This window comes from Syngnathus floridae, chromosome 15 (assembly GCF_059516105.1).
Source record: "Syngnathus floridae isolate MCC-2025c chromosome 15, RoL_Sflo_1.0, whole genome shotgun sequence".
In the NCBI taxonomy this organism is placed as follows: Eukaryota; Metazoa; Chordata; class Actinopteri; order Syngnathiformes; family Syngnathidae; genus Syngnathus; species Syngnathus floridae.
In genome coordinates this window covers 3,056,114-3,072,960 of record NC_142427.1, presented here as the reverse complement: position 1 = coordinate 3,072,960, position 16,847 = coordinate 3,056,114, and the positions used below count along the sequence as shown (strand labels likewise).

General features: G+C 39.6%; 1 protein-coding gene across 4 annotated transcripts in view; it reads right to left on the bottom strand.

Moving 5' to 3' along the window:
• The window catches only part of phf14 (PHD finger protein 14), a 256,949-nt gene that overhangs the window by 28,459 nt on the left and 211,643 nt on the right, over positions 1-16,847 (bottom strand). For 2 of the 4 annotated variants that reach the window (XR_015862923.1, XR_015862924.1), the window contains exon 17: positions 2,101-2,247. The exons of the other annotated variants lie outside the window; for them this stretch is intronic. The gene's annotated coding sequence lies outside the window, so the exon portion shown is untranslated. The remainder of the gene's footprint in view (positions 1-2,100; positions 2,248-16,847) is intronic. 4 annotated transcript variants of the gene reach the window in all.

The following is a 16,847-nucleotide window of genomic DNA, read 5'->3' as shown; positions in this document are numbered from 1 at the left end:
TATAACTTTATGATCTGATATATATATTTCTGAGGACTTTGAAATAACAAATGACTTTTGATATATTGCCTAAATAGCTCAATGACCCTTAAGGAACTGTGGAATGCATGCCTGATGTTTTTTCTGTGAATCATGGACACGGCCAGAGTCGTCTTGACCGTTCAGTACTTGATTGTATTGTAGACGCCAGTTTTTGATTACTACTGAACGCTCTGCACAGAGGGAAATAGTTTGCCTAACAAAGAAAAGATACGGTTGAATGCGGTACGACAGTGTATGTCCAAGATTGGAGAAGAATGTTCACAGGAAGGTCATGTGGAGATAAAACCAGTGGGTGCCAGAAGGAGCCACCCGAGAACTCGGCCAAAGATGATCGCCAAGGCCGAGAGACGGGATGGAAGACAACAGCCCCCTCCACACACACACACACCAACAGCCCCCCACCAACACACCGAATCGCCCATAACCAGCACCACTCCCACGGAAGCAGACTCTCCTTCGAACTTGCCCCACCCCGAAGACTCATCGCCCATCAATCCCAACCCACAATGTGCTACTGAATATAAAACTGATCTAACAACCTTGGACTTTGCCTTTTCTGAATGGAGACTTTCCGCTCTTGAAGGGCCCAGCGCTGTATTGCACTTTCCTGAAAACAGAGCTTTTTGAAGAAGAATTGTGATTGAACTCAACCAAGCTGTCTAAGTCTAATTTCTGCTTCAGTGTCTTTGCATTTTCCTAAATCTGAAGAAATCAAACGAGCACGCAGTGAGTAAATTGAATAACAGGTGATTGGCAAAGGCTTTTGCCGTGAGGCGCAGATAACGCGCTCCCTAAATTGTGGACAGAATCCAACAATATATATATATATATATATATATATATATATATATATATATATATATATATAGTTATTAGCTGATGTTTTGTTTTCCCATGAATTGTAAACATATTAATGAATTATAAACAGGGGAGAATGTTGGGTAAAATATACTTTTAATGTTATCATTAAGATTCTGTGTTAAAGCTGACTGTTTGACAGTGTCCGGCATATGGCTATCTATTACTCGGGAGCATGCTGACCCAAAGATCCATTCATGTCTCGGGGGCATATGACTAGCGCAGGAACTTATGGCTACACATGATCCATTTTGAACAACAGCGTCTTCGTTTCCTAGGTCCATTAGGAGTCCAGCTTCCCGAGGGTCATGAGTGCATTACTCATCCATTAGGTGCATTAGGGGTCCAGCTGCTACCGTGAACAAAGGAGGATATACATTTGTGTAAACCCCACCCACTGTTTTGAACTGAATAAAAGTGGCCAAAGACTGCCGCAAAGGCGCAATCCTGCCACAAGCATTCTGCGAGTGTCTGGGGCGCCCTCCTGCAGGAGTCGGCTTGATGAATACAACTCCCGGTCTGACGAAATTCTTTGTGTAAAATGTTGATGAACCCAATAGACAATATATTTTTTAATCAATTCATTAATCAATTAATTAATTAATTCACTTATTTTTTTTTTTATTTCATCTAGTGTTGCACACAGTGGTCCACAGTGTGTACAGGGAGCTTGTGTGTTTGCACAGACAGACAGAACATTGATCACAGGTCCCTCTTTTCTACTTGTTCTGAGGTGCGGCTCAGAGCAAGCCGTTTTGCTGTGGTCCTGTTAAATGCAAATGAGATACTTCATGTAACAATAGGATTGTTTATTAGTGAGCATTGTATTCCATGGGGACCACATTTGAGTGTGACACAGTCCGTTAGAGAAAAGATGACTGGGCTGTAACCTGTAATATGTTCAGAGAGGAATAAATAAAGACGTTCAAGCAAGCAAGACCAACTGCTTTAACCTTCCATTATGTACAGTCGGGAACAGAACGCAATGTAACATGGTGGCAGCGATGTACACGCCGAAATGTACCGTACTTTAATGTACCTACCGTAGTTTAGATAACAGAACGGAAAGTTAGCACTAGCTAGTTAGCTGATGGCGATGGAAGGGCTAAAACCACCGGGAACATTAGTGGTGGAATCCACCAACTTGACGAAGTCATGGAGAAGTTGGAAAGAGGAGTTCAAACTTTACATGGACCTTACCATGCCAACGGGGGACGAGACGACAAAAGTGAAGCTGCTCAGCTACCTCATCGGAGAAAAGGACAGAGAACTGTGGACAACTTTGGCGAGTGCGAGCCCCTTAGCAAGGATCACAGTGAGTTCTATGGTGAAACAGTTTGCCGAATACTGCAACCCAAAGACAAAGGAGACAGTGGAGAGGTACCGATTATTTACAAGAATACAAAGGATTAGATGGAAATGTAGATAGCTAAGTAACGGACTTGAAAGTACTGGCTTGCACCTGCAATTTTGTAACCATTAGAGCAGGGGTCTCAAAGTCCAGTCCTCGGGGGCCGCATTCCTACATGTTTTCCAAGTTTCCCTTGTTAAACAGACCTGATTCAAATGATCAGTTCATCCTCACGTTCTGCAGCAGCCTGATAATTGAATCAGGTGTGTTTAACGAGGGAAACTTGGAAAACCTGTAGGAATGCGGCCCCCAAGCACTGGACTTTGAGACCCCTGCATTAGAGTCTTTGATAAGGGATTTTGTAGTGTGTGGTACAAACAGCTCAGCACTGAGGGAGAGATTACTCAGGGACGAAACGCTGACGCTGGAGTCATGTCTGAATATCTGCAGATCTACAGAGCTGTCGAGGGAGAATAGTAAGACGCTTCAAGGACTGACAGTGGCAGAAGTACATGCAGTGAAGCAGACAGATCTGACAGAGGGAAAACGAGATTCACTGCAAGTTCTGTGGGAAAACACGTGCGTAGGAAGAAAAAGTGTCCGGCTTTTGGGAAAAAGTGTGGGAAGGAAAACCATTTCGCATCTCAGTGCAAATCAAGACTAGAGACCAGTTGGAAAACGAGGAAAGTACATGCCGTTACAGAGGAGACAAGTGACAGTGACCCGTATGAGGATGCCAACTGTATAACTGAAGAACAGGGAGAGAGGGAAAAGGTGAATCAGTTGAAAGACAGCCACAGTCAGGTCCAACAGCTCTTTGCAGCGATGAAGATCGGAGGAAAAGTTGTTGATTTCCAGATTGAATCCCCATTGATCTTTTAAACCCAGACACATAGCTAGAACACACCAAGAAAGCGCTAGTGATGTACAACAAGACAAAACTGACTCCACTAGGTACATGTAGGGTAAAAGTCAGAAACCCCAGAAACAACAAACTGTACGGGTTAGACTTCCAAGTAGTGGACCAGAGCAGCAGAACCCTTTTACTAGGCAGAAAAGCCAGTGAAGCCATGAAACTCATAGAAGTGCAATATGAGCACATTCTGGCTATTGACAGCATAGTGAAGAAGGTGCCAAGTGCAGTGACAAATGGAGGTCACATGACCATGGACAAAATAATGAATGAGTTTGAGGATGTGTTCACCGGTGTCAAATGCGCACTTTTTATCAAAGTGGCACCGGTTTCCTGGTAACGGGTTTGGACCAGCCGGGGTAAGGGGATTCGTCCGTAATCTAACCACCCGAGTTAAATTGACTCTACCAGAATCAATCTAATTTCTTTACGACGCCAATCCCTCTCAAGTCACCCGAAGCTCGAGCCAAGTAACTCAATTCGAGGCAAGACTTCGAAATGACCGCGTCGTATTGATGGCCCCCCTTTTTTTTCTGTTTGAAGCTGTTGTTATGTTACGGATATTTTTAGATGTCTTTGTTAAGACCTCAAGGATTCGTTAATTTACTAGAGCGCCCTCGCCCTAGCTGAGCTCAAGATAACTACTTCGAACCAGATCTGACAATTCCTGATGTTAAGGATTAAAGCTGTCTTCACTTTAAAAAGAATTGAACAGCTTTAAAGAATGACTACGATAGGGGAATAAAAACATTTTAAAGTTGTAATTACTGCATATAAAACCATGCTCAACATAGTTACTACGAAAGAATTGATAACCGAATTAAGGCTTAAGAAGAGATTTAATGAATAAGCAAGCAAAAGAATTAAAAGTCGAAAAAACAAAGAAAACAAGACTCACCCACTCAAAACAGAAGAGGAGACTAAAGGTCTAAAAACCTATTTGGTTGAACAAGTCGAATGATCAGCTCTGCTTTGTTCCAAAATCCGAATTCTGTTTAAAAAATAGGAAAGGTCCGGCCGTGAGGAGCGTAGCCTAAAAAGTAAAATTGGCGACTTCCCCTTTCTGCCCGGAGCGGCTGTCTCCTCTGCCCTTCCTCGAAGCTTAAAATTTGACCAAGTCCAATTCGAAGACTCTGGAATTTCATCTAAGTAGATTTTGGTTCAATCTCAAAAAGAATGAAAAATCCATCATCGTTCTTTTACTCCGGGCAGCGTCACGGCTAACACCCTGACTAGGAAGAAGCGCGCCGCTCTGCATTCAGGAATCATATTTATAGGCTTCTGGCATTACCTCATTGGAATATGTGGATGAAAGTTCAGAATCCCTGCACCTCTGGTTGTCTTGGCAACCCTGCTTCAAGCAGCAACCACTGCGCCCGATAGCCACTGGCCACCGGATGCAGGTGTTTCCTGTTTTGCTCGTTCTTTCCCTACTAGCCCTTAATGTCTCCTCTCAACTTAATATATTCAGGTATGGATGGAACACCAATGTTAAATACAGGTTGGACTAAACATTGCAAAATTAATCACATATATCCTGTCTAATAAAGATCAATCTCAACCCATAATAGTACTTAACATAATAATGGGTTCCTCCAACTTAAACAGATATATTGATATTGCTCAAGCTGTTACATCTTAAAATTATGGCATAGCAAACTCATATTCCAAAATTGTGCGTTGCTACGTGTTTGAACAGGTCGTGTCTTCCCAATTGCTAACAATTTAATTTATTAGATTTGTTAATTTCCATCAGGTCACCCCATGTCAAGCTTTAACACCATCTCCTGGTGAAATTTTGGAACTACTACATGTTTTGGGATAGCCAATGTGCCTGGGCCAAATTCAATACCTAATTTTACACCACCTTGTACCACCATGCCACTTGACACTGTGGGCTGCATGGAGGGTGAATATAGGATCGAGATAGATGACAGAGTACCGCCAGTGATACTGCCGAAATGCAGAGTGCCTGTAGCCATGATGAGACCTCTGCAAGAGGAACTCAAACACCTAGAGAGAAGAGGGATAATCGCACCAGCGGTATGCGGCACTGACTGGATCAGTAGCATGTTAGCAGTGAAAAAGCCTAATGGGATGCTCCGGATCTGTATAGACCCAAAACCTCTGAATAGAGCACTAAAAGAAGTCACTATCCACTCCCAACCATTGATGACATACTGCTCGAGATGTCCAAGGCAAAAGTGTTCACAGTCTGTGAAGCAAGGCTTCTGGCATGTAAAACTAGAAGAAGAGTCGAGCTACCTTAGAACATTTGTTCCAGAGAAAGCTCATGCAGGCCACCCAAGGAGCGTTTCACAGACTGAAAGACAAAATTGCCAGAGCACTAGTCCTACAGTACTACAACAAGGAAGAGGAATTGACACTCCAGTGTGACGCGTCAGACACCAGGCCGGGGGCCGCCCTGACACAGAAAGGTAAACCAATTGCATTTAGTAGCAGGGCACTCACATCAACTGAAAAGGGCTATGCTCAAATAGAAAAAGAATATTTGGCCATAGTGTTTGGAATGGAAAAGTTTCATCAGTATACTTACGGAAAAGAGGTCACAGTACAGAGTGACCACACACCCCTAGAGAATATCCACAGAAAACCACTACTTAGTGCACCAAAAAGACTGCAGATAATGCTACTCAGACTACAACAGTATGACATTACTGTGACATATGTTCCAGGCAGGGATAAGCTACTTGCAGAAACACACAGTAGAGCATACTTACCAGACTCTGAACATGATTAGCTACCTACCCATTTCAGCAGAGAGGCTGAGTGTCATCAGGGCTGCAACCAAAGAGGACGCAAAACTACAGAGTGTGGAAAACAAAATATTGCTGGGGTGGCCTAAGAGGAAAAAAGACTTAGCAAATGACATACGGCACTACCACAATTTCCAAGATAAACTGAGTTTCCAGGATGGCATAGTGTTCCGGGGAGACAGAGCTGTGATACCAGCGCTCATCTCGTGAATATTTGGAATACGTCAAAAGTGGAACGAAGTGAATCGGATGAATTTTGTGGAAGAAGAAGCGGGACAAAAAAAGTGGCGGGAATAAAATAGAATAACAATAATAATAATAACTAGAAAATGCAATTTCTGGAGAAATTGCGTGTGAAGGCGAATACTTTGAATCACTTCTTGGGGAATGATGCCGAATAATGTTGAAATGAGTTGAATTTCTTGAGAAATGTGGAAAATAGAAGTGTAATACTAAATTTTGGAGAATTTGGTTGAATTTCAAATTTGAAAGTTTGGAAATTTTGGTAAGTGGGAGGTTGTGGAATAGGTAGGCAAAAGATGAACAGTTGAAAGTTGGAACGGGTTGAAACGGTTAAATAATGTGGAAGTCAGAGCAAATCTTGAATCCCCATAGAGAATGAGTGGGAATTAAAAGAAAAAGCAATTGCGCCAAAATTTTTTGAAATTTGGAACAAAACGAAAAAAAGGAGGTTCACTTTTGGGGTCCAAATGTTAAAACGGGTTCAATCGGACAATAAATGCAAAAGTTAGCGCCTAATGTAGCTATTTAGGGCAGTTAATGTTGAAATAAGGTCACTTCTGGTCTATTTGGGTCACTTCCGGTTTGATTAGAGGCACTTCCGGTCTAGCTGAGGTCACTTCCAGTTTAAAAAGGTCACTTCTGGTTTAAAAAGGTCACTTCCGGTTTGATTTGGGGTCACTTCCGGTTTACCTGTGGTCACTTCCGGTTCATTTGGGGTCACTTCCGGTTTGATTTGGGTCACTTCCGGTCTATTTGGGTCACTTCCGGTTTGATAAGAGGCAATTCCGGTCTAGCTGAGGTCACTTCCGGTTTATTTGGGGTCACTTCCGGTTTAAAAATGTTACTTCCGGTTTAAAAAGGTCACTTCCGGTTTGATTTGGGGTCACTTCCGGTTTACCTGGGGTCACTTCCGGTTCATTTGGGGTCACTTCCGGTTTGATTTGGGTCACTTCCGGTTTGAATAGAGGCACTTCCAGTCTAGCTGAGGTCACTTCCGGTTTATTTGGGGTCACTTCCGGTTTAAAAAGGTCACTTCCGGTTTAAAAAGGTCACTTCCGGTTTGATTTGGGGTCAGTTCCGGTTTACTTGAGGTCACTTCCGGTTCATTTGGGGTCACTTCCGGTTTGATTTGGGTCACTTCCGGTTTGATTAGAGGCACTTCCGGTCTAGCTGAGGTCACTTCCGGTTTATTTGGGGTCACTTCCGGTTTAAAAAGGTCACTTCTGGTTTGATTTGGGGTCACTTCCGGTTTACCTGAGGTCACTTCCTGTTTACCTAAGGTCACTTCCGGTTCGATTTGGGGCACTTCCGGTTCATTCTAGGTTCATTGGGAGCACTTCAGGGTCAATCCAAGATGGCCGCCACACTGGAAGTGGGGGTCAAGGGTTGAATTGTGTAAGCATAGTGGAAGTGGGGGTGAAGGGGGTGAATACGGTAAGGATGAGGTAATCAAAGTGAATAAAGTTGGAATGGGTTGAATCGGTTGAAAAATGTAGAAATTAGAGTAGAAAAACGAAATTTTGTAGAATTTGGTGTGAATTTCAAAATAAAAAATTTGGAAATTTTTGTAAGTGGGAAGGTGTGGAATAGGTAGGAAAAAGATGAACAGTTGAAAGTTGGAATGGGTTGAATCGGTCAAAAATTGTACAAATTAGAGGTGAAAACGGAAATTTGTGAAATTTTGTCAAAATTTTTAACGTGAAAACGTGAAATTTTTGAATTTGGGAATTTTGGGAATGTCGAGAATCATTCCGAATGTGGTTTGAATGTGCTGAATGAGGTGAATTTAAAAGGGGAATGACGTAAATGTGAAATGTCGAATCTGCCATTGAGAATGAATGGGGAAAAATTTGTCGTAAATTCGCGAATTTTGCGAAATCGGAAAATTTTCGGAACGAGAAAAATGGAAGCGCTCATCTCGTGAATATTTGGAATACGTCGAAAGTGGAACGGAGTGAATCGGATGAATTATGTGGAAGAAGAAGCGGGACAAAAAAGTGGCGGGAATAAAATAGAAGAATAATAATAATAGAGAATGGTGTAGAATAACATATGTGTGAAGGCCATCGCCTTCACACAATAATAATAATAATAATAGAGAATGGTGTAGAATAACATATGTGTGAAGGCCATCGCCTTCACACAACTAGAAAATGCAATTTCTGGAGAAATTGCGTGTGAAGGCGAAGACTTTGAATCACTTCTTGGGGAATGATGCCGAATGATGTTGAAATTAGTTGAATTTCTTGAGAAATGTGGAAAATAGAAGTGTAATACTAAATTTTGGAGAATTTGGTTGAATTTCAAATTTGAAAGTTTGGAATTTTTGGTAAGTGGAAAGTTGTGGAATAGGTAGAAAAAAGATGAACAGTTGAAAGTTGGAATGGGTAGAATCGGTTGAAAAATGTAGAAATTAGAGTAGAAAAACGAAATTTAGAAAAATTTGGTTGAATTTAAAATTTGGAATTTTTGGCAAATGGGAAGTTGTGGAATAGGTTGGCAAAAGATGAAAAGTTGAAAGTTGGAATGAGTTGAATAAGTTGAAAAATGTAGAAATTAGAGTAGAAAAACGAAAATTTGGAGAATTTGGTTGAATTTCAAATTTGGAATTTTTGATCAGTGGGACGTTGGGGAATAGGTAGGCAAAAGATGAACAGTTGAAAGTTGGAATGGGTTGAATCGGTTGAACAATGTAGAAATTAGAGTAGAAAAATGAAATTTTGGAGAATTTGGTTGAATTTCAAATTTGGAATTTTTGGTAAGTGGGACGTTGTGGAATAGGTAGGCAAAAGATGAACAGTCGAAAGTTGGAATGGGTAGAATCGGTTGAAAAATGTAGAAATTAGAGTAGAAAAACGAAATTTAGAAAAATTTGGTTGAATTTCAAATTTGGAATTTTTGGCAAATGGGAAGTTGTGGAATAGGTTGGCAAAAGATGAACAGTTGAAAGTTGGAATGAGTTGAATCGGTTGAAAAATGTAGAAGTTAGAGTAGAAAAACGAAATTTTGGAGAATTTGGTTGAATTTCAAATTTAAAAATTTGGAGTTTTTGGTATGTGAGAAGTTGTGGAATAGGCAGACAAAAGATGAACAGTTGAAAGTTGAAATGGGTTGAATCGGTTGAAAAATGTAGAAATTAGAGTAGAAAAACGAAATTACGAAGAATTTGGTTGAATTTCAAATTTGAAAATTTGGAATTTTTTTGTAAGTGGGAAGTTGTGGAATAGGTAGGCAAAAGATGAATAGTTGGAAGTTGGAACGGGTTGAATCGGTCGAAAAATGTAGAAATTAGAGGTGAAAAACGAAATTTCGTGAAGTTTTGTCGGAATTTTTAACGTGAAAACGTGAAATTTTTGAATTTGGGAATTTTGGGAATGTCGAGAATCATTCCAAATGTGGTTTGAATGTGCTGAATGAGGTGAATTTAAAAGGGGAATGACGTAAATGTGAAATGTCGAATCTGCCATTGAGAATGAATGGGGAAAAATTTGTCGTAAATTCGCGAATTTTGCGAAATCGGAAAACTTTCGGAACGAGAAAAATGGAAGCGCTCATCTCGTGAATATTTGGAATACGTCAAAAGTGGAACGGAGTGAATCGGATGAATTATGTGGAAGAAGAAGCGGGACAAAAAAGTGGCGGGAATAAAATAGAAGAATAATAATAATAACTAGAAAATGCAATTTCTGGAGAAATTGCGTGTGAAGGCGAATACTTTGAATCACTTCTTGGGGAATGATGCCGAATGATGTTGAAATTAGTTGAATTTCTTGAGAAATGTGGAAAATAGAAGTGTACTACAGAATTTTGGTGAATTTGGTTGAATTTCAAATTTGAAAGTTTGGAATTTTCGGTAAGTGGGAGATTGTGGAATAGGTAGGCAAAAGATGAACAGTTGAAAGTTGGAACGGGTTGAAACGGTTAAATAATGTAGAAGTTAGAGCAAATCTTGAATCCCCATAGAGAATGAGTGGGAATTAAAAGAAAAAACAATTACGCCAAAAAAAACGGCTTCAGGAGGTTCACTTTTGGGGTTAAAATGTTGAAACGGGTTCAATCGGACAATAAATGCAAAAGTTAGCGCCTAATGTAGCTATTTAGGGCAGTTAATGTTGAAATAAGGTCACTTCCGGTTTGATTTGGGTCACTTCCGGTCTATTTGGGTCACTTCCGGTCTAGCTGAGGTCACTTCCGGTTTATTTAGGGTCACTTCCGGTTTAAAAAGGTCACTTCCGGTTTAAAAAGGTCACTTCCGGTTTGATTTGGGGTCACTTCCGGTTTACTTGAGGTCACTTCCGGTTCATTTGGGGTCACTTCCGGTTTGATTTGGGTCACTTCCGGTCTATTTGGGTCACTTCCGGTTTGATAAGAGGCACTTCCGGTCTAGCTGAGGTCACTTCCGGTTTATTTGGGGTCACTTCCGGTTTAAAAAGGTCACTTCCGGTTTAAAAAGGTCACTTCCGGTTTGATTTGGGGTCACTTCCGGTTTACTTGAGGTCACTTCCGGTTCATTTGGGGTCACTTCCGGTTTGATTTGTGTCACTTCCGGTCTATTTGGGTCACTTCCGGTTTGATAAGAGGCACTTCCGGTCTAGCTGAGGTCACTTCCGGTTTATTTGGGGTCACTTCCGGTTTAAAAAGGTCACTTCCGGTTTAAAAAGGTCACTTCCGGTTTGATTTAGGGTCACTTCCGGTTTACCTGGGGTCACTTCCGGTTCATTTGGGGTCACTTCCGGTTTGATTTGGGTCACTTCCGGTTTGATTTGGGGTCACTTCCGGTTTACCTGAGGTCACTTCCTGTTTACCTAAGGTCACTTCCGGTTCGAATTGGGGCACTTCCGGTTCATTCTAGGTTCATTGGGAGCACTTCAGGGTCAATCCAAGATGGCCGCCACACTGGAAGTGGGGGTCAAGGGTTGAATTGTGTAAGCATAGTGGAAGTGGGGGTGAAGGGGTGAATATGGTAAGGATGAAGTGACCAAAGTGAATAAAGTTGGAATGGGTTGAATCGGTTGAAAAATGTAGAATTTAGAGTGAAAAAACGAAATTTTGTAGAATTTGGTGTGAATTTCAAAATAAAATCTTGGGAAATTTTGGTAAGTGGGAAGGTGTGGAATAGGTAGGCAAAAGATGAACAGTTGAAAGTTGGAATGGGTTGAATCGGTCAAAGAATGTAGAAATTAGAGGTGAAAAACCAAATTTTGTGAAATTTTGTCGAAATTTTTAACGTGAAAACGTGAAATTTTTGAATTTGGGAATTTTGGGAATGTCGAGAATCATTCCGAATGTGGTTTGAATGTGCTGAATGAGGTGAATTTAAAAGGGGAATGACGTAAATGTGAAATGTCGAATCTGCCATTGAGAATGAATGGGGAAAAATTTGTCGTAAATTCGCGAATTTTGCGAAATCGGAAAATTTTCGGAACGAGAAAAATGGAAGCGCTCATCTCGTGAATATTTGGAATACGTCAAAAGTGGAACGGAGTGAATCGGATGAATTATGTGGAAGAAGAAGCGGGACAAAAAAGTGTGGAGAATAAAATATAATAATAATAATAATAACTAGAAAATGCAATTTCTGGAGAAATTGCGTGTGAAGGCGAATACTTTGAATCACTTCTTGGGGAATGATGCCGAATGATGTTGAAATTAGTTGAATTTCTTGAGAAATGTGGAAAATAGAAGTGTAATACAAAATTTTGGTGAATTTGGTTGAATTTCAAATTTGAAAGTTTGGAATTTTTGGTAAGTGGGAGATTGTGGAATAGGTAGGCAAAAGATGAACAGTTGAAAGTTGGAACGGGTTGAAACGGTTAAATAATGTAGAAGTTAGAGCAAATCTTGAATCCCCATAGAGAATGAGTGGGAATTGAAAGAAAAAACAATTGCGCCAAAATTTTTTGAAATTTGGAACAAAACGATAAAAAACGGCTTCAGGAGGTTCACTTTTGGGGTTAAAATGTTGAAACGGGTTCAATCGGACAATAAATGCAAAAGTTAGCGCCTAATGTAGCTATTTAGGGCAGTTCATGTTGAAATAAGGTCACTTCCGGTTTGATTTGGGTCACTTCCGGTCTATTTGGGTCACTTCCGGTTTGATTAGAGACACTTCCGGTCTAGCTGAGGTCACTTCCGGTTTATTTGGGGTCACTTCCGGTTTAAAAAGGTCACTTCCGGTTTGATTTGGGGTCACTTCCGGTTTACCTGAGGTCACTTCCTGTTTACCTAAGGTCACTTCCGGTTCGAATTGGGGCACTTCCGGTTCATTCTAGGTTTATTGGGAGCACTTCAGGGTCAATCCAAGATGGCCGCCACACAGGAAGTGGGGGTCAAGGGTTGAATTGTGTAAGCATAGTGGAAGTGGGGGTGAAGGGGGTGAATACGGTAAGGATGAGGTAATCAAAGTGAATAAAGTTGGAATGGGTTGAATCGGTTGAAAAATGTAGAAATTAGAGTAGAAAAACGAAATTTTGTAGAATTTGGTGTGAATTTCAAAATAAAAAATTTGGAAATTTTTGTAAGTGGGAAGGTGTGGAATAGGTAGGAAAAAGATGAACAGTTGAAAGTTGGAATGGGTTGAAATCGGTCAAAAATTGTACAAATTAGAGGTGAAAACGGAAATTTGTGAAATTTTGTCGAAATTTTTAACGTGAAAACGTGAAATTTTTGAATTTGGGAATTTTGGGAATGTCGAGAATCATTCCGAATGTGGTTTGAATGTGCTGAATGAGGTGAATTTAAAAGGGGAATGACGTAAATGTGAAATGTCGAATCTGCCATTGAGAATGAATGGGGAAAAATTTGTCGTAAATTCGCGAATTTTGCGAAATCGGAAAATTTTCGGAACGAGAAAAATGGAAGCGCTCATCTCGTGAATATTTGGAATACGTCAAAAGTGGAACGGAGTGAATCGGATGAATTGTGTGGAAGAAGAAGCGGGACAAAAAAGTGGCGGGAATAAAATAGAAGAATAATAATAATAGAGAATGGTGTAGAATAACATATGTGTGAAGGCCATCGCCTTCACACAATAACTAGAAAATGCAATTTCTGGAGAAATTGCGTGTGAAGGCGAATACTTTGAATCACTTCTTGGGGAATGATGCCGAATGATGTTGAAATTAGTTGAATTTCTTGAGAAATGTGGAAAATAGAAGTGTAATACAAAATTTTGGTGAATTAGGTAGAATTTCAAATTTGAAAGTTTGGAATTTTTGGTAAGTGGGAGATTGTGGAATAGGTAGGCAAAAGATGAACAGTTGAAAGTTGGAACGGGTTGAAACGGTTAAATAATGTAGAAGTTAGAGCAAATCTTGAATCCCCATAGAGAATGAGTGAGAATTAAAAGAAAAAACAATTGCGCCAACATTTTTTGAAATTTGGAACAAAACGATAAAAAACGGCTTCAGGAGGTTCACTTTTGGGGTTAAAATGTTGAAACGGGTTCAATCGGACAATAAATGCAAAAGTTAGCGCCTACTGTAGCTATTTAGGGCAGTTAATGTTGAAATAAGGTCACTTCCGGTTTGATTTGGGTCACTTCCGGTCTATTTGGGTCACTTCCGGTTTGATAAGAGGCACTTCCGGTCTAGCTGAGGTCACTTCCGGTTTATTTGGGGTCACTTCCGGTTTAAAAAGGTCACTTCCGGTTTAAAAAGGTCACTTCCGGTTTGATTTGGGGTCACTTCCGGTTTACTTGAGGTCACTTCCGGTTCATTTGGGGTCACTTCCGGTTTGATTTGGGTCACTTCCGGTCTATTTGGGTCACTTCCGGTTTGATTAGAGGCACTTCCGGTCTAGCTTAGGTCACTTCCGGTTTATTTGGGGTCACTTCCGGTTTAAAAAGGTCACTTCCGGTTTAAAAAGGTCACTTCCGGTTTGATTTGGGGTCACTTCCGGTTTACCTGAGGTCACTTCCTGTTTACCTAAGGTCACTTCCGGTTCGATTTGGGGCACTTCCGGTTCATTCTAGGTTCATTGGGAGCACTTCAGGGTCAATCCAAGATGGCCGCCACACTGGAAGTGGGGGTCAAGGGTTGAATTTTGTAAGCATAGTGGAAGTGGGGGTGAAGGGGGTGAATATGGTAAGGATGAGGTGACCAAAGTGAATAAAGTTGGAATGGGTTGAATCGGTTGAAAAATGTAGAAATTAGAGTAGAAAAACCAAATTTTGTAGAATTTGGTTGAATTTCAAAATTGAAAATTTGGAAATTTGGTAAGTGGGAAGGTGTGGAATAGGTAGGCAAAAGATGAACAGTTGAAAGTTGGAATGGGTTGAATCGGTTGAAAAACGTAGAAGTTAGAGTAGAAAAACGAAATTTTGGAGAATTTGGTTGAATTTCAAATTTGAAATTTTGGAATTTTTGGTAGGTGAGAAGTTGTGGAATAGGCAGGCAAAAGATGAAGAGTTGAAAGTTGGAATGGGTTGAATCGGTTGAAAAATGTAGAAATTAGAGTAGAAAAACGAAATTACGAAGAATTTGGTTGAATTTCAAATTTGAAAATTTGGAATTTTTTTGTAAGTGGGAAGTTGTGGAATAGGTAGGCAAAAGCTGAACAGTTGGAAGTTGGAACGGGTTGAATCGGTCGAAAAATGTAGAAATTAGAGGTGGAAAATGAAATTTCGTGAACTTTTGTCGGAATTTTTAACGAGAAAACGTGAAATTTTTGAATTTGGGAATTTTGGGAATGTCGAGAATCATTCCGAATGTGGTTTGAATGTGCTGAATGAGGTGAATTTAAAAGGGGAATGACGTAAATGTGAAATGTCGAATCTGCCATTGAGAATGAATGGGGAAAAATTTGTCGTAAATTCGCGAATTTTGCGAAATCGGAAAATTTTCGGAACGAGAAAAATGGAAGCGCTCATCTCGTGAATATTTGGAATACGTCAAAAGTGGAACGGAGTGAATCGGATGAATTATGTGGAAGAAGAAGCGGGACAAAAAAGTGGCGGGAATAAAATAGAAGAATAATAATAACTAGAAAATGCAATTTCTGGAGAAATTGCGTGTGAAGGCGAAGACTTTGACTCACTTCTTGGGGAATGATGCCGAATGATGTTGAAATGAGTTGAATTACTTGAGAAATGTAGAAAACAGAGGTGAAAAACGGAATTTTGGAGAATTTGGTGGAATTTTAGAGGATTTGGTTGAATTTCGAATCTGAAAATGTGGAATTTATGGTAAGTGGGAATTTGGGGAATAGGTAGGAAAAACATGAAGAGTTGAAAGTTGGAATGGGTTGAATCGGTTGAAAAATGTAGAAATTAGAGTAGAAAAACAAATTTTTGGAGAATTTGGTTGAATTTCAAATTTGAAAATTTGGAATTTTTTGTAAAGGGAAGTTGTGGAATAGGTAGGCAAAATATGAATACTTGAAAGTTGGAATGGGTTGAATCGGTAGAGAAATGTAGAAATGAGAGTAGAAAACGAAATTTTGGAGAATTTGGTTGAATTTCAAATTTGTAATTTTTGGTAAGTTGGAAGTTGTAGAATAGGTAGGCAAAAGATGAACAGTTGAAAGTTGGAATGGGTTGAATCGGTTGAACAATGTAGAAATTAGAGTAGAAAAAAAATGTTGGAGAATTTGGTTGAATTTCAAATTTGGAATTTTTGGTAAGTGGGAAGTTGTGGAATAGTTAGGCTAAAGATGAAGAGTTGAAAGTTGGAATGGGTAGAATCGGTTGAAAAATGTAGAAATCAGACTAGAAAAACGAAATTTTGGAGAATTTGTTTGAATTCCAAATTTGGATTTTTTGGTAAATGGGAAGTTGTGGAATAGGTAGGCAAAAGATGAACAGGTGAAAGTTGGAATGAGTTGAATCGGTTGAAAAATGTAAAGATTAGAGTAGAAAAACGAAATTTTGAAAAAATTCGGTTGAATTTCAAATTTGGAATTTTTGTTAAGTGGGAAGTTTTAGAATAGGTAGGCAAAAGATGAAGAGTTGAAAGTTGGAATGGGTTGAATTGGTTGAACAATGTAGAAGTTAGAGTAGAAAAACTAAATTTTTCAGAATTTGGTTGAATTTCAAATTTGAAATTTTTGGTTAGTGGGAAGTTGTGGAATAGGTAGGCAAAAGATGAAGAGTTGAAAGTTGGAATGGGTTGAATCGGTTGAACAATGTAGAAATTAGAGTAAAAAATCGAAATTTTGGAGAACTTGGTTGAATTTCAAATTTGGAATTTTTGGTAAGTCGGAAGTTGTGGAATAGGTAGGCAAAAGATGAAGAGTTGAAAGTTGGAATGGGTTGAATTGGTTGAACAATGCAGAAATTAGAGTAGAAAAAAAAAAGGTTGGAGAATTTGGTTGAATTTCAAATCTGGAATTTTTGGTAAGTGGGAAGTTGTGGAATAGGTAGGCAAAAGATGAAGAGTTGAAAGTTGGAATGGGTTGAATCGGTTGAACAATGTAGAAATTAGATTAGAAAAACGAAATTTTGGAGAATTTGGTTGAATTTCAAATTTGGAATTTTTGATAAGTGGGAAGTTGTGGAATAGGTAGGCAAAAGATGAACAGTTGAAAGTTGGTATGGGTAGAATCGGTTGAAAAATGTAGAAATTAGAGTAGAAAAACGAAATTTTGAAAAATTTGGTTGAATTTCAAATTTAGAATTTTTGGTAAATGGGAGGTTGTGGAATAGGTAGGATAAGATGAACAGTTG